At 43.5% G+C, this 17162-nt stretch overlaps 16 non-coding genes across 16 annotated transcripts; all 16 read right to left on the bottom strand.

The window, feature by feature from the left end:
• Positions 1–740: 740 nt before the first annotated feature.
• On the bottom strand, positions 741–821 carry trnas-aga (transfer RNA serine (anticodon AGA)). Its single transcript has one exon. It is a non-coding gene; the product is annotated as a tRNA-Ser (tRNA).
• A 219-nt stretch (positions 822–1040) lies between these two features.
• On the bottom strand, positions 1041–1112 carry trnad-guc (transfer RNA aspartic acid (anticodon GUC)). Its single transcript has one exon. It is a non-coding gene; the product is annotated as a tRNA-Asp (tRNA).
• Positions 1113–2695: 1583 nt separating this feature from the next.
• trnas-aga (transfer RNA serine (anticodon AGA)) lies at positions 2696–2776 on the bottom strand. The gene has a single exon. It is a non-coding gene; the product is annotated as a tRNA-Ser (tRNA).
• Positions 2777–2995: 219 nt separating this feature from the next.
• Positions 2996–3067, bottom strand: trnad-guc (transfer RNA aspartic acid (anticodon GUC)). The gene has a single exon. It is a non-coding gene; the product is annotated as a tRNA-Asp (tRNA).
• A 1583-nt stretch (positions 3068–4650) lies between these two features.
• Positions 4651–4731, bottom strand: trnas-aga (transfer RNA serine (anticodon AGA)). Its single transcript has one exon. It is a non-coding gene; the product is annotated as a tRNA-Ser (tRNA).
• Positions 4732–4950: 219 nt separating this feature from the next.
• On the bottom strand, positions 4951–5022 carry trnad-guc (transfer RNA aspartic acid (anticodon GUC)). The gene has a single exon. It is a non-coding gene; the product is annotated as a tRNA-Asp (tRNA).
• A 1583-nt stretch (positions 5023–6605) lies between these two features.
• Positions 6606–6686, bottom strand: trnas-aga (transfer RNA serine (anticodon AGA)). Its single transcript has one exon. It is a non-coding gene; the product is annotated as a tRNA-Ser (tRNA).
• Positions 6687–6905: 219 nt separating this feature from the next.
• On the bottom strand, positions 6906–6977 carry trnad-guc (transfer RNA aspartic acid (anticodon GUC)). The gene has a single exon. It is a non-coding gene; the product is annotated as a tRNA-Asp (tRNA).
• Positions 6978–8560: 1583 nt separating this feature from the next.
• trnas-aga (transfer RNA serine (anticodon AGA)) lies at positions 8561–8641 on the bottom strand. The gene has a single exon. It is a non-coding gene; the product is annotated as a tRNA-Ser (tRNA).
• Positions 8642–8860: 219 nt separating this feature from the next.
• trnad-guc (transfer RNA aspartic acid (anticodon GUC)) lies at positions 8861–8932 on the bottom strand. Its single transcript has one exon. It is a non-coding gene; the product is annotated as a tRNA-Asp (tRNA).
• Positions 8933–10515: 1583 nt separating this feature from the next.
• trnas-aga (transfer RNA serine (anticodon AGA)) lies at positions 10516–10596 on the bottom strand. Its single transcript has one exon. It is a non-coding gene; the product is annotated as a tRNA-Ser (tRNA).
• Positions 10597–10815: 219 nt separating this feature from the next.
• trnad-guc (transfer RNA aspartic acid (anticodon GUC)) lies at positions 10816–10887 on the bottom strand. Its single transcript has one exon. It is a non-coding gene; the product is annotated as a tRNA-Asp (tRNA).
• Positions 10888–12468: 1581 nt separating this feature from the next.
• Positions 12469–12549, bottom strand: trnas-aga (transfer RNA serine (anticodon AGA)). The gene has a single exon. It is a non-coding gene; the product is annotated as a tRNA-Ser (tRNA).
• Positions 12550–14421: 1872 nt separating this feature from the next.
• trnas-aga (transfer RNA serine (anticodon AGA)) lies at positions 14422–14502 on the bottom strand. Its single transcript has one exon. It is a non-coding gene; the product is annotated as a tRNA-Ser (tRNA).
• A 1872-nt stretch (positions 14503–16374) lies between these two features.
• Positions 16375–16455, bottom strand: trnas-aga (transfer RNA serine (anticodon AGA)). The gene has a single exon. It is a non-coding gene; the product is annotated as a tRNA-Ser (tRNA).
• A 219-nt stretch (positions 16456–16674) lies between these two features.
• Positions 16675–16746, bottom strand: trnad-guc (transfer RNA aspartic acid (anticodon GUC)). The gene has a single exon. It is a non-coding gene; the product is annotated as a tRNA-Asp (tRNA).
• Positions 16747–17162: the final 416 nt, after the last annotated feature.

Raw genomic sequence — 17162 nt, 5'->3', positions numbered from 1 at the left:
CTGTGAGAATCTGGGCTTCAACCCCAACCCCACATACAAACACATGCACATCGGCTTTCAGTGAGCATTTACGAACATTTTTAGTAATATTGACACGGGGGCAAATCTCCTATTCTTTTTCGAATAATGCACTGGGAACTTTCATATTCACCCGAGGGTGCAGACGGAGCTTCAATTTAACATTTCATCCGGAAGTCAACAGCTTCAACATTGCAAAATTCCCCAAGTGCTGCACTTTGAGTGTTAACCAAGATGATATGCTCAAGTCTCAGAAGTGCGACTTGAACAGACAAACTCCCGATTCAGTCGAGAATGCGGCCACTGAACCAAAGCCGATACAAAAGTTCGCAACCGTATTATTTTCCTCAAGTCGTTTTTATACGTTCCAGGACATATTTAATTCATGGTGATGATTTCCAGTGACAGTTGCACATACACAGAGACATATAAATAGATAGACAGACACAGAGACCCACACACACATATCCAAAAATTTGCACGCACCAACGACAATGCACAGATGCCTCAGACATCTCGAGGAATAGACAGGCTGAATCACTGTCGCAACTTTGACTGATGTTTGCGATTTTTGAAACGGATGTATCGTGAATATTGCAGATTAATAAAAATGAGAAAAAAATGTCAAAGTTGAAAGGTGTGGGACGTTATTCCATCTATCTCAGGATCAGTTTGGCAGAGAACCGGTTAAATTGTGAAATGGAATGAAAAATGCTGAGAATCGTAGTCGTCAGGATTCGAACCTGTGCGGGATAACCCAATGGATTTCTAGTCCATCGCCTTAACCACTCGGCCACGACTACTGTGTCGCTGTCTTTTTAAACTTTACTCAGAAAAAACTCAGTCATCCATCTCTGTGTTGCAGACGGCCAAAGACTCCTGAAAAATTCTCCGTTTGCTAAAAATCTGGACGAGGCAATCTCATCCACCTGTATTTTTACAGTTCCATATTACTCTGGTTCTTTTTAATATGCATCTCTTCCAAGAAACAGAAGTAAAATTCGACATTTTGAAACAACTGCCTCCCCGTCGGGGAATTGAACCCCGGTCTCCCGCGTGACAGGCGGGGATACTCACCACTATACTAACGAGGAACTGACGGATACCAGTTCTGTCAGAGCAGGAATCGAGTCACTGTGAACAGAACTGGACACCAGGAGAAGTCGACAGACACATTGAGAGACAGAGACAAACCGACAAACAGGGAGAGACAGACAGCGAGATAGAGAGAATGAGAGACAGAAAGTGTGAGACTGAGAAGGAGAGGCAGACTGAGTGAGAAAAAGACTCAAATATATACATATACAGAGATGTGGGTGTGTGATCTATTAAGAGAGAGAGGGAAAGAGTGAGAGAAAGACATTGATAAAGTCAGAGACAAGGAGAGAGACAGATAGAGAGAGAGCGATCGAGACTAAAACAGAAAATGATGGAAATACTTCTCAGCTTACAGGCAGGGACTAACAGAGACAGGCAAAGACATGGACAGACCGAAATGATGGGAAAGAGAGAACCAGTCAGAAAAAGAGTCTGAGAGAATCCCATTGGAACATACGTGGCACCGTGAGAAAGAGACAGATTGAGAGACAGAGACAAACAGAGAAACAGGGACAGACAGAGTGAGTCAGACTGAGAGAGACAAAGACTCAAACATAGAAAACTCTCTGAAGAGAGAGAGAGAGGCAGAAACCGAGCGACACAGATACATTTCACAATTTCATTTCATTATCGGTTCAGAGTGTCACATTGTTGCAGAAAATTGCTGATTCAACCGATGAAAATCCGGTCTCACTGATCAGAATGGGAGCATATCCGTGTTAAATTAAAGAGATACCAGGAGTGGGGGACAAACCCACGCGGGACAAACCCATTGAGTTTTAAGGCCAACGCCTCAACCACTCGGCTGTTCTGGTCCTGTGAGAACCTGGATTCTGTCTCTGTGAGAATCTGGGCTTCAACCCCAACCCCACATACAAACACATGCACATCGGCTTTCAGTGAGCATTTACGAACATTTTTAGTAATATTGACACGGGGGCAAATCTCCTATTCTTTTTCGAATAATGCACTGGGAACTTTCATATTCACCCGAGGGTGCAGACGGAGCTTCAATTTAACATTTCATCCGAAAGTCAACAGCTTCAACATTGCAAAATTCCCCAAGTGCTGCACTTTGAGTCTTAACCAAGATGATATGCTCAAGTCTCAGAAGTGCGACTTGAACAGACAAACTCCCGATTCAGTCGAGAATGCGGCCACTGAACCAAAGCCGATACAAAAGTTCGCAACCGTATTATTTTCCCCAAGTCGTTTTTATACGTTCCAGGACATATCAAATTCATGGTGATGATTTCCAGTGACAGTTGCACATACACAGAGACATATAAATAGATAGACAGACACAGAGACCCACACACACATATCCAAAAATTTGCACGCACCAACGACAATGCACAGATGCCTCAGACATCTCGAGGAATAGACAGGCTGAATCACTGTCGCAACTTTGACTGATGTTTGCGATTTTTGAAACGGATGTATCGTGAATATTGCAGATTAATAAAAATGAGAAAAATATGTCAAAGTTGAAAGGTGTGGGACGTTATTCCATCTATCTCAGGATCAGTTTGGCAGAGAACCGGTTAAATTGTGAAATGGAATGAAAAATGCTGAGAATCGTAGTCGTCAGGATTCGAACCTGCGCGGGATAACCCAATGGATTTCTAGTCCATCGCCTTAACCACTCGGCCACGACTACTGTGTCGCTGTCTTTTTAAACTTTACTCAGAAAAAACTCAGTCATCCATCTCTGTGTTGCAGACGGCCAAAGACTCCTGAAAAATTCTCCGTTTGCTAAAAATCTGGACGAGGCAATCTCATCCACCTGTATTTTTACAGTTCCATATTACTCTGGTTCTTTTTAATATGCATCTCTTCCAAGAAACAGAAGTAAAATTCGACATTTTGAAACAACTGCCTCCCCGTCGGGGAATTGAACCCCGGTCTCCCGCGTGACAGGCGGGGATACTCACCACTATACTAACGAGGAACTGACGGATACCAGTTTTGTCAGAGCAGGAATCGAGTCACTGTGAACAGAACTGGACACCAGGAGAAGTCGACAGACACATTGAGAGACAGAGACAAACCGACAAACAGGGAGAGACAGACAGCGAGATAGAGAGAATGAGAGACAAAAAGTGTGAGACTGAGAAGGAGAGGCAGACTGAGTGAGAAAAAGACTCAAATATATACATATACAGAGATGTGGGTGTGTGATCTATTAAGAGAGAGAGGGAAAGAGTGAGAGAAAGACATTGATAAAGACAGTGACAAGTAGAGAGACAGATAGAGAGAGAGCGATCGAGACTAAAACAGAAAATGATGGAAATACTTCTCAGCTTACAGGCAGGGACTAACAGAGACAGGCAAAGACATGGACAGACCGAAATGATGGGAAAGAGAGAACCAGTCAGAAAAAGAGTCTGAGAGAATCCCATTGGAACATACGTGGCACCGTGAGAAAGAGACAGATTGAGAGACAGAGACAAACAGAGAAACAGGGACAGACAGAGTGAGTCAGACTGAGAGAGACAAAGACTCAAACATAGAAAACTCTCTGAAGAGAGAGAGAGAGGCAGAAACCGAGCGACACAGATACATTTCACAATTTCATTTCATTATCGGTTCAGAGTGTCACATTGTTGCAGAAAATTGCTGATTCAACCGATGAAAATCCGGTCTCACTGATCAGAATGGGAGGATATCCGTGTTAAATTAAAAAGATACCAGGAGTGGGGGACAAACCCACGCGGGACAAACCCATTGAGTTTTAAGGCCAACGCCTCAACCACTCGGCTGTTCTGGTCCTGTGAGAACCTGGATTCTGTCTCTGTGAGAATCTGGGCTTCAACCCCAACCCCACATACAAACACATGCACATCGGCTTTCAGTGAGCATTTACGAACATTTTTAGTAATATTGACACGGGGGCAAATCTCCTATTCTTTTTCGAATAATGCACTGGGAACTTTCATATTCACCCGAGGGTGCAGACGGAGCTTCAATTTAACATTTCATCCGGAAGTCAACAGCTTCAACATTGCAAAATTCCCCAAGTGCTGCACTTTGAGTGTTAACCAAGATGATATGCTCAAGTCTCAGAAGTGCGACTTGAACAGACAAACTCCCGATTCAGTCGAGAATGCGGCCACTGAACCAAAGCCGATACAAAAGTTCGCAACCGTATTATTTTCCCCAAGTCGTTTTTATACGTTCCAGGACATATCAAATTCATGGTGATGATTTCCAGTGACAGTTGCACATACACAGAGACATATAAATAGATAGACAGACACAGAGACCCACACACACATATCCAAAAATTTGCACGCACCAACGACAATGCACAGATGCCTCAGACATCTCGAGGAATAGACAGGCTGAATCACTGTCGCAACTTTGACTGATGTTTGCGATTTTTGAAACGGATGTATCGTGAATATTGCAGATTAATAAAAATGAGAAAAAAATGTCAAAGTTGAAAGGTGTGGGACGTTATTCCATCTATCTCAGGATCAGTTTGGCAGAGAACCGGTTAAATTGTGAAATGGAATGAAAAATGCTGAGAATCGTAGTCGTCAGGATTCGAACCTGTGCGGGATAACCCAATGGATTTCTAGTCCATCGCCTTAACCACTCGGCCACGACTACTGTGTCGCTGTCTTTTTAAACTTTACTCAGAAAAAACTCAGTCATCCATCTCTGTGTTGCAGACGGCCAAAGACTCCTGAAAAATTCTCCGTTTGCTAAAAATCTGGACGAGGCAATCTCATCCACCTGTATTTTTACAGTTCCATATTACTCTGGTTCTTTTTAATATGCATCTCTTCCAAGAAACAGAAGTAAAATTCGACATTTTGAAACAACTGCCTCCCCGTCGGGGAATTGAACCCCGGTCTCCCGCGTGACAGGCGGGGATACTCACCACTATACTAACGAGGAACTGACGGATACCAGTTCTGTCAGAGCAGGAATCGAGTCACTGTGAACAGAACTGGACACCAGGAGAAGTCGACAGACACATTGAGAGACAGAGACAAACCGACAAACAGGGAGAGACAGACAGCGAGATAGAGAGAATGAGAGACAGAAAGTGTGAGACTGAGAAGGAGAGGCAGACTGAGTGAGAAAAAGACTCAAATATATACATATACAGAGATGTGGGTGTGTGATCTATTAAGAGAGAGAGGGAAAGAGTGAGAGAAAGACATTGATAAAGTCAGAGACAAGGAGAGAGACAGATAGAGAGAGAGCGATCGAGACTAAAACAGAAAATGATGGAAATACTTCTCAGCTTACAGGCAGGGACTAACAGAGACAGGCAAAGACATGGACAGACCGAAATGATGGGAAAGAGAGAACCAGTCAGAAAAAGAGTCTGAGAGAATCCCATTGGAACATACGTGGCACCGTGAGAAAGAGACAGATTGAGAGACAGAGACAAACAGAGAAACAGGGACAGACAGAGTGAGTCAGACTGAGAGAGACAAAGACTCAAACATAGAAAACTCTCTGAAGAGAGAGAGAGAGGCAGAAACCGAGCGACACAGATACATTTCACAATTTCATTTCATTATCGGTTCAGAGTGTCACATTGTTGCAGAAAATTGCTGATTCAACCGATGAAAATCCGGTCTCACTGATCAGAATGGGAGCATATCCGTGTTAAATTAAAGAGATACCAGGAGTGGGGGACAAACCCACGCGGGACAAACCCATTGAGTTTTAAGGCCAACGCCTCAACCACTCGGCTGTTCTGGTCCTGTGAGAACCTGGATTCTGTCTCTGTGAGAATCTGGGCTTCAACCCCAACCCCACATACAAACACATGCACATCGGCTTTCAGTGAGCATTTACGAACATTTTTAGTAATATTGACACGGGGGCAAATCTCCTATTCTTTTTCGAATAATGCACTGGGAACTTTCATATTCACCCGAGGGTGCAGACGGAGCTTCAATTTAACATTTCATCCGAAAGTCAACAGCTTCAACATTGCAAAATTCCCCAAGTGCTGCACTTTGAGTCTTAACCAAGATGATATGCTCAAGTCTCAGAAGTGCGACTTGAACAGACAAACTCCCGATTCAGTCGAGAATGCGGCCACTGAACCAAAGCCGATACAAAAGTTCGCAACCGTATTATTTTCCCCAAGTCGTTTTTATACGTTCCAGGACATATCAAATTCATGGTGATGATTTCCAGTGACAGTTGCACATACACAGAGACATATAAATAGATAGACAGACACAGAGACCCACACACACATATCCAAAAATTTGCACGCACCAACGACAATGCACAGATGCCTCAGACATCTCGAGGAATAGACAGGCTGAATCACTGTCGCAACTTTGACTGATGTTTGCGATTTTTGAAACGGATGTATCGTGAATATTGCAGATTAATAAAAATGAGAAAAAAATGTCAAAGTTGAAAGGTGTGGGACGTTATTCCATCTATCTCAGGATCAGTTTGGCAGAGAACCGGTTAAATTGTGAAATGGAATGAAAAATGCTGAGAATCGTAGTCGTCAGGATTCGAACCTGCGCGGGATAACCCAATGGATTTCTAGTCCATCGCCTTAACCACTCGGCCACGACTACTGTGTCGCTGTCTTTTTAAACTTTACTCAGAAAAAACTCAGTCATCCATCTCTGTGTTGCAGACGGCCAAAGACTCCTGAAAAATTCTCCGTTTGCTAAAAATCTGGACGAGGCAATCTCATCCACCTGTATTTTTACAGTTCCATATTACTCTGGTTCTTTTTAATATGCATCTCTTCCAAGAAACAGAAGTAAAATTCGACATTTTGAAACAACTGCCTCCCCGTCGGGGAATTGAACCCCGGTCTCCCGCGTGACAGGCGGGGATACTCACCACTATACTAACGAGGAACTGACGGATACCAGTTTTGTCAGAGCAGGAATCGAGTCACTGTGAACAGAACTGGACACCAGGAGAAGTCGACAGACACATTGAGAGACAGAGACAAACCGACAAACAGGGAGAGACAGACAGCGAGATAGAGAGAATGAGAGACAAAAAGTGTGAGACTGAGAAGGAGAGGCAGACTGAGTGAGAAAAAGACTCAAATATATACATATACAGAGATGTGGGTGTGTGATCTATTAAGAGAGAGAGGGAAAGAGTGAGAGAAAGACATTGATAAAGACAGTGACAAGTAGAGAGACAGATAGAGAGAGAGCGATCGAGACTAAAACAGAAAATGATGGAAATACTTCTCAGCTTACAGGCAGGGACTAACAGAGACAGGCAAAGACATGGACAGACCGAAATGATGGGAAAGAGAGAACCAGTCAGAAAAAGAGTCTGAGAGAATCCCATTGGAACATACGTGGCACCGTGAGAAAGAGACAGATTGAGAGACAGAGACAAACAGAGAAACAGGGACAGACAGAGTGAGTCAGACTGAGAGAGACAAAGACTCAAACATAGAAAACTCTCTGAAGAGAGAGAGAGAGGCAGAAACCGAGCGACACAGATACATTTCACAATTTCATTTCATTATCGGTTCAGAGTGTCACATTGTTGCAGAAAATTGCTGATTCAACCGATGAAAATCCGGTCTCACTGATCAGAATGGGAGGATATCCGTGTTAAATTAAAAAGATACCAGGAGTGGGGGACAAACCCACGCGGGACAAACCCATTGAGTTTTAAGGCCAACGCCTCAACCACTCGGCTGTTCTGGTCCTGTGAGAACCTGGATTCTGTCTCTGTGAGAATCTGGGCTTCAACCCCAACCCCACATACAAACACATGCACATCGGCTTTCAGTGAGCATTTACGAACATTTTTAGTAATATTGACACGGGGGCAAATCTCCTATTCTTTTTCGAATAATGCACTGGGAACTTTCATATTCACCCGAGGGTGCAGACGGAGCTTCAATTTAACATTTCATCCGGAAGTCAACAGCTTCAACATTGCAAAATTCCCCAAGTGCTGCACTTTGAGTGTTAACCAAGATGATATGCTCAAGTCTCAGAAGTGCGACTTGAACAGACAAACTCCCGATTCAGTCGAGAATGCGGCCACTGAACCAAAGCCGATACAAAAGTTCGCAACCGTATTATTTTCCTCAAGTCGTTTTTATACGTTCCAGGACATATCAAATTCATGGTGATGATTTCCAGTGACAGTTGCACATACACAGAGACATATAAATAGATAGACAGACACAGAGACCCACACACACATATCCAAAAATTTGCACGCACCAACGACAATGCACAGATGCCTCAGACATCTCGAGGAATAGACAGGCTGAATCACTGTCGCAACTTTGACTGATGTTTGCGATTTTTGAAACGGATGTATCGTGAATATTGCAGATTAATAAAAATGAGAAAAAAATGTCAAAGTTGAAAGGTGTGGGACGTTATTCCATCTATCTCAGGATCAGTTTGGCAGAGAACCGGTTAAATTGTGAAATGGAATGAAAAATGCTGAGAATCGTAGTCGTCAGGATTCGAACCTGTGCGGGATAACCCAATGGATTTCTAGTCCATCGCCTTAACCACTCGGCCACGACTACTGTGTCGCTGTCTTTTTAAACTTTACTCAGAAAAAACTCAGTCATCCATCTCTGTGTTGCAGACGGCCAAAGACTCCTGAAAAATTCTCCGTTTGCTAAAAATCTGGACGAGGCAATCTCATCCACCTGTATTTTTACAGTTCCATATTACTCTGGTTCTTTTTAATATGCATCTCTTCCAAGAAACAGAAGTAAAATTCGACATTTTGAAACAACTGCCTCCCCGTCGGGGAATTGAACCCCGGTCTCCCGCGTGACAGGCGGGGATACTCACCACTATACTAACGAGGAACTGACGGATACCAGTTCTGTCAGAGCAGGAATCGAGTCACTGTGAACAGAACTGGACACCAGGAGAAGTCGACAGACACATTGAGAGACAGAGACAAACCGACAAACAGGGAGAGACAGACAGCGAGATAGAGAGAATGAGAGACAGAAAGTGTGAGACTGAGAAGGAGAGGCAGACTGAGTGAGAAAAAGACTCAAATATATACATATACAGAGATGTGGGTGTGTGATCTATTAAGAGAGAGAGGGAAAGAGTGAGAGAAAGACATTGATAAAGTCAGAGACAAGGAGAGAGACAGATAGAGAGAGAGCGATCGAGACTAAAACAGAAAATGATGGAAATACTTCTCAGCTTACAGGCAGGGACTAACAGAGACAGGCAAAGACATGGACAGACCGAAATGATGGGAAAGAGAGAACCAGTCAGAAAAAGAGTCTGAGAGAATCCCATTGGAACATACGTGGCACCGTGAGAAAGAGACAGATTGAGAGACAGAGACAAACAGAGAAACAGGGACAGACAGAGTGAGTCAGACTGAGAGAGACAAAGACTCAAACATAGAAAACTCTCTGAAGAGAGAGAGAGAGGCAGAAACCGAGCGACACAGATACATTTCACAATTTCATTTCATTATCGGTTCAGAGTGTCACATTGTTGCAGAAAATTGCTGATTCAACCGATGAAAATCCGGTCTCACTGATCAGAATGGGAGCATATCCGTGTTAAATTAAAGAGATACCAGGAGTGGGGGACAAACCCACGCGGGACAAACCCATTGAGTTTTAAGGCCAACGCCTCAACCACTCGGCTGTTCTGGTCCTCTGAGAACCTGGATTCTGTCTCTGTGAGAATCTGGGCTTCAACCCCAACCCCACATACAAACACATGCACATCGGCTTTCAGTGAGCATTTACGAACATTTTTAGTAATATTGACACGGGGGCAAATCTCCTATTCTTTTTCGAATAATGCACTGGGAACTTTCATATTCACCCGAGGGTGCAGACGGAGCTTCAATTTAACATTTCATCCGAAAGTCAACAGCTTCAACATTGCAAAATTCCCCAAGTGCTGCACTTTGAGTGTTAACCAAGATGATATGCTCAAGTCTCAGAAGTGCGACTTGAACAGACAAACTCCCGATTCAGTCGAGAATGCGGCCACTGAACCAAAGCCGATACAAAAGTTCGCAACCGTATTATTTTCCCCAAGTCGTTTTTATACGTTCCAGGACATATCAAATTCATGGTGATGATTTCCAGTGACAGTTGCACATACACAGAGACATATAAATAGATAGACAGACACAGAGACCCACACACACATATCCAAAAATTTGCACGCACCAACGACAATGCACAGATGCCTCAGACATCTCGAGGAATAGACAGGCTGAATCACTGTCGCAACTTTGACTGATGTTTGCGATTTTTGAAACGGATGTATCGTGAATATTGCAGATTAATAAAAATGAGAAAAAAATGTCAAAGTTGAAAGGTGTGGGACGTTATTCCATCTATCTCAGGATCAGTTTGGCAGAGAACCGGTTAAATTGTGAAATGGAATGAAAAATGCTGAGAATCGTAGTCGTCAGGATTCGAACCTGCGCGGGATAACCCAATGGATTTCTAGTCCATCGCCTTAACCACTCGGCCACGACTACTGTGTCGCTGTCTTTTTAAACTTTACTCAGAAAAAACTCAGTCATCCATCTCTGTGTTGCAGACGGCCAAAGACTCCTGAAAAATTCTCCGTTTGCTAAAAATCTGGACGAGGCAATCTCATCCACCTGTATTTTTACAGTTCCATATTACTCTGGTTCTTTTTAATATGCATCTCTTCCAAGAAACAGAAGTAAAATTCGACATTTTGAAACAACTGCCTCCCCGTCGGGGAATTGAACCCCGGTCTCCCGCGTGACAGGCGGGGATACTCACCACTATACTAACGAGGAACTGACGGATACCAGTTTTGTCAGAGCAGGAATCGAGTCACTGTGAACAGAACTGGACACCAGGAGAAGTCGACAGACACATTGAGAGACAGAGACAAACCGACAAACAGGGAGAGACAGACAGCGAGATAGAGAGAATGAGAGACAAAAAGTGTGAGACTGAGAAGGAGAGGCAGACTGAGTGAGAAAAAGACTCAAATATATACATATACAGAGATGTGGGTGTGTGATCTATTAAGAGAGAGAGGGAAAGAGTGAGAGAAAGACATTGATAAAGACAGTGACAAGTAGAGAGACAGATAGAGAGAGAGCGATCGAGACTAAAACAGAAAATGATGGAAATACTTCTCAGCTTACAGGCAGGGACTAACAGAGACAGGCAAAGACATGGACAGACCGAAATGATGGGAAAGAGAGAACCAGTCAGAAAAAGAGTCTGAGAGAATCCCATTGGAACATACGTGGCACCATGAGAAAGAGACAGATTGAGAGACAGAGACAAACAGAGAAACAGGGACAGACAGAGTGAGTCAGACTGAGAGAGACAAAGACTCAAACATAGAAAACTCTCTGAAGAGAGAGAGAGGCAGAAACCGAGCGACACAGATACATTTCACAATTTCATTTCATTATCGGTTCAGAGTGTCACATTGTTGCAGAAAATTGCTGATTCAACCGATGAAAATCCGGTCTCACTGATCAGAATGGGAGGATATCCGTGTTAAATTAAAAAGATACCAGGAGTGGGGGACAAACCCACGCGGGACAAACCCATTGAGTTTTAAGACCAACGCCTCAACCACTCGGCTGTTCTGGTCCTGTGAGAACCTGGATTCTGTCTCTGTGAGAATCTGGGCTTCAACCCCAACCCCACATACAAACACATGCACATCGGCTTTCAGTGAGCATTTACGAACATTTTTAGTAATATTGACACGGGGGCAAATCTCCTATTCTTTTTCGAATAATGCACTGGGAACTTTCATATTCACCCGAGGGTGCAGACGGAGCTTCAATTTAACATTTCATCCGGAAGTCAACAGCTTCAACATTGCAAAATTCCCCAAGTGCTGCACTTTGAGTGTTAACCAAGATGATATGCTCAAGTCTCAGAAGTGCGACTTGAACAGACAAACTCCCGATTCAGTCGAGAATGCGGCCACTGAACCAAAGCCGATACAAAAGTTCGCAACCGTATTATTTTCCTCAAGTCGTTTTTATACGTTCCAGGACATATCAAATTCATGGTGATGATTTCCAGTGACAGTTGCACATACACAGAGACATATAAATAGATAGACAGACACAGAGACCCACACACACATATCCAAAAATTTGCACGCACCAACGACAATGCACAGATGCCTCAGACATCTCGAGGAATAGACAGGCTGAATCACTGTCGCAACTTTGACTGATGTTTGCGATTTTTGAAACGGATGTATCGTGAATATTGCAGATTAATAAAAATGAGAAAAAAATGTCAAAGTTGAAAGGTGTGGGACGTTATTCCATCTATCTCAGGATCAGTTTGGCAGAGAACCGGTTAAATTGTGAAATGGAATGAAAAATGCTGAGAATCGTAGTCGTCAGGATTCGAACCTGTGCGGGATAACCCAATGGATTTCTAGTCCATCGCCTTAACCACTCGGCCACGACTACTGTGTCGCTGTCTTTTTAAACTTTACTCAGAAAAAACTCAGTCATCCATCTCTGTGTTGCAGACGGCCAAAGACTCCTGAAAAATTCTCCGTTTGCTAAAAATCTGGACGAGGCAATCTCATCCACCTGTATTTTTACAGTTCCATATTACTCTGGTTCTTTTTAATGTGCATCTCTTCCAAGAAACAGAAGTAAAATTCGACATTTTGAAACAACTGCCTCCCCGTCGGGGAATTGAACCGCGGTCTCCCGCATGACAGGCGGGGATACTCACCACTATACTAACGAGGAACTGACGAATAACAGTTCTGTCAGAGCAGGAATCGAGTCACTGTGAACAGAACTGGACACCAGGAGAAGTCGACAGACACATTGAGAGACAGAGACAAACCGACAAACAGGGAGAGACAGACAGCGAGATAGAGAGAATGAGAGACAGAAAGTGTGAGACTGAGAAGGAGAGGCAGACTGAGTGAGAAAAAGACTCAAATATATACATATACAGAGATGTGGGTGTGTGATCTATTAAGAGAGAGAGGGAAAGAGTGAGAGAAAGACATTGATAAAGACAGTGACAAGTAGAGAGACAGATAGAGAGAGAGCGATCGAGACTAAAACAGAAAATGATGGAAATACTTCTCAGCTTACAGGCAGGGACTAACAGAGACAGGCAAAGACATGGACAGACCGAAATGATGGGAACGAGAGAACCAGTCAGAAAAAGAGTCTGAGAGAATCCCATTGGAACATACGTGGCACCATGAGAAAGAGTTAGATTGAGAGACAGAGACAAACAGAGAAACAGGGACAGACAGAGTGAGTCAGACTGAGAGAGACAAAGACTCAAACATAGAAAACTCTCTGAAGAGAGAGAGAGGCAGAAACCGAGCGACACAGATACATTTCACAATTTCATTTCATTATCGGTTCAGAGTGTCACATTGTTGCAGAAAATTGCTGATTCAACCGATGAAAATCCGGTCTCACTGATCAGAATGGGAGGATATCCGTGTTAAATTAAAGAGATACCAGGAGTGGGGGACAAACCCACGCGGGACAAACCCATTGAGTTTTAAGGCCAACGCCTCAACCACTCGGCTGTTCTGGTCCTGTGAGAACCTGGATTCTGTCTCTGTGAGAATCTGGGCTTCAACCCCAACCCCACATACAAACACATGCACATCGGCTTTCAGTGAGCATTTACGAACATTTTTAGTAATATTGACACGGGGGCAAATCTCCTATTCTTTTTCGAATAATGCACTGGGAACTTTCATATTCACCCGAGGGTGCAGACGGAGCTTCAATTTAACATTTCATCCGAAAGTCAACAGCTTCAACATTGCAAAATTCCCCAAGTGCTGCACTTTGAGTGTTAACCAAGATGATATGCTCAAGTCTCAGAAGTGCGACTTGAACAGACAAACTCCCGATTCACTCGATAATGCGGCCACTGAACCAAAGCCGATACAAAAGTTCGCAACCGTATTATTTTCCCCAAGTCGTTTTTATACGTTCCAGGACATATCAAATTCATGGTGATGATTTCCAGTGACAGTTGCACATACACAGAGACATATAAATAGATAGACAGACACAGAGACCCACACACACATATCCAAAAATTTGCACGCACCAACGACAATGCACAGATGCCTCAGACATCTCGAGGAATAGACAGGCTGAATCACTGTCGCAACTTTGACTGATGTTTGCGATTTTTGAAACGGATGTATCGTGAATATTGCAGATTAATAAAAATGAGAAAAAAATGTCAAAGTTGAAAGGTGTGGGACGTTATTCCATCTATCTCAGGATCAGTTTGGCAGAGAACCGGTTAAATTGTGAAATGGAATGAAAAATGCTGAGAATCGTAGTCGTCAGGATTCGAACCTGCGCGGGATAACCCAATGGATTTCTAGTCCATCGCCTTAACCACTCGGCCACGACTACTGTGTCGCTGTCTTTTTAAACTTTACTCAGAAAAAACTCAGTCATCCATCTCTGTGTTGCAGACGGCCAAAGTCTCCTGAAAAATTCTCCGTTTGCTAAAAATCTGGACGAGGCAATCTCATCCACCTGTATTTTTACAGTTCCATATTACTCTGGTTCTTTTTAATATGCATCTCTTCCAAGAAACAGAAGTAAAATTCGACATTTTGAAACAACTGCCTCCCCGTCGGGGAATTGAACCGCGGTCTCCCGCGTGACAGGCGGGGATACTCACCACTATACTAACGAGGAACTGACGAATAACAGTTCTGTCAGAGCAGGAATCGAGTCACTGTGAACAGAACTGGACACCAGGAGAAGTCGACAGACACATTGAGAGACAGAGACAAACCGACAAACAGGGAGAGACAGACAGCGAGATAGAGAGAATGAGAGACAGAAAGTGTGAGACTGAGAAGGAGAGGCAGACTGAGTGAGAAAAAGACTCAAATATATACATATACAGAGATGTGGGTGTGTGATCTATTAAGAGAGAGAGGGAAAGAGTGAGAGAAAGACATTGATAAAGACAGTGACAAGTAGAGAGACAGATAGAGAGAGAGCGATCGAGACTAAAACAGAAAATGATGGAAATACTTCTCAGCTTACAGGCAGGGACTAACAGAGACAGGCAAAGACATGGACAGACCGAAATGATGGGAACGAGAGAACCAGTCAGAAAAAGAGTCTGAGAGAATCCCATTGGAACATACGTGGCACCATGAGAAAGAGTTAGATTGAGAGACAGAGACAAACAGAGAAACAGGGACAGACAGAGTGAGTCAGACTGAGAGAGACAAAGACTCAAACATAGAAAACTCTCTGAAGAGAGAGAGAGGCAGAAACCGAGCGACACAGATACATTTCACAATTTCATTTCATTATCGGTTCAGAGTGTCACATTGTTGCAGAAAATTGCTGATTCAACCGATGAAAATCCGGTCTCACTGATCAGAATGGGAGGATATCCGTGTTAAATTAAAGAGATACCAGGAGTGGGGGACAAACCCACGCGGGACAAACCCATTGAGTTTTAAGGCCAACGCCTCTACCACTCGGCTGTTCTGGTCCTGTGAGAACCTGGATTCTGTCTCTGTGAGAATCTGGGCTTCAACCCCAACCCCACATACAAACACATGCACATCGGCTTTCAGTGAGCATTTACGAACATTTTTAGTAATATTGACACGGGGGCAAATCTCCTATTCTTTTTCGAATAATGCACTGGGAACTTTCATATTCACCCGAGGGTGCAGACGGAGCTTCAATTTAACATTTCATCCGAAAGTCAACAGCTTCAACATTGCAAAATTCCCCAAGTGCTGCACTTTGAGTGTTAACCAAGATGATATGCTCAAGTCTCAGAAGTGCGACTTGAACAGACAAACTCCCGATTCACTCGATAATGCGGCCACTGAACCAAAGCCGATACAAAAGTTCGCAACCGTATTATTTTCCCCAAGTCGTTTTTATACGTTCCAGGACATATCAAATTCATGGTGATGATTTCCAGTGACAGTTGCACATACACAGAGACATATAAATAGATAGACAGACACAGAGACCCACACACACATATCCAAAAATTTGCACGCACCAACGACAATGCACAGATGCCTCAGACATCTCGAGGAATAGACAGGCTGAATCACTGTCGCAACTTTGACTGATGTTTGCGATTTTTGAAACGGATGTATCGTGAATATTGCAGATTAATAAAAATGAGAAAAAAATGTCAAAGTTGAAAGGTGTGGGACGTTATTCCATCTATCTCAGGATCAGTTTGGCAGAGAACCGGTTAAATTGTGAAATGGAATGAAAAATGCTGAGAATCGTAGTCGTCAGGATTCGAACCTGCGCGGGATAACCCAATGGATTTCTAGTCCATCGCCTTAACCACTCGGCCACGACTACTGTGTCGCTGTCTTTTTAAACTTTACTCAGAAAAAACTCAGTCATCCATCTCTGTGTTGCAGACGGCCAAAGACTCCTGAAAAATTCTCCGTTTGCTAAAAATCTGGACGAGGCAATCTCATCCACCTGTATTTTTACAGTTCCATATTACTCTGGTTCTTTTTAATATGCATCTCTTCCAAGAAACAGAAGTAAAATTCGACATTTTGAAACAACTGCCTCCCCGTCGGGGAATTGAACCCCGGTCTCCCGCGTGACAGGCGGGGATACTCACCACTATACTAACGAGGAACTGACGGATACCAGTTCTGTCAGAGCAGGAATCGAGTCACTGTGAACAGAACTGGACACCAGGAGAAGTCGACAGACACATTGAGAGACAGAGACAAACCGACAAACAGGGAGAGACAGACAGCGAGATAGAGAGAATGAGAGACAGAAAGTGTGAGACTGAGAAGGAGAGGCAGACTGAGTGAGAAAAAGACTCAAATATATACATATACAGAGATGTGGGTGTGTGATCTATTAAGAGAGAGAGGGAAAGAGTGAGAGAAAGACATTGATAAAGTCAGAGACAAGGAGAGAGACAGATAGAGAGAGAGCGATCGAGACTAAAACAGAAAATGATGGAAATACTTCTCAGCTTACAGGCAGGGACTAACAGAGACAGGCAAAGACATGGACAGACCGAAATGATGGGAAAGAGA

The sequence above is a fragment of the Pristiophorus japonicus genome, chromosome 23 (genome assembly GCF_044704955.1).
Source record: "Pristiophorus japonicus isolate sPriJap1 chromosome 23, sPriJap1.hap1, whole genome shotgun sequence".
Lineage (NCBI taxonomy): Eukaryota > Metazoa > Chordata > Chondrichthyes > Pristiophoridae > Pristiophorus > Pristiophorus japonicus.
The sequence above is the reverse complement of the archived record's forward strand: the minus strand, read 5'-3'. Positions and strand labels throughout refer to the sequence as shown.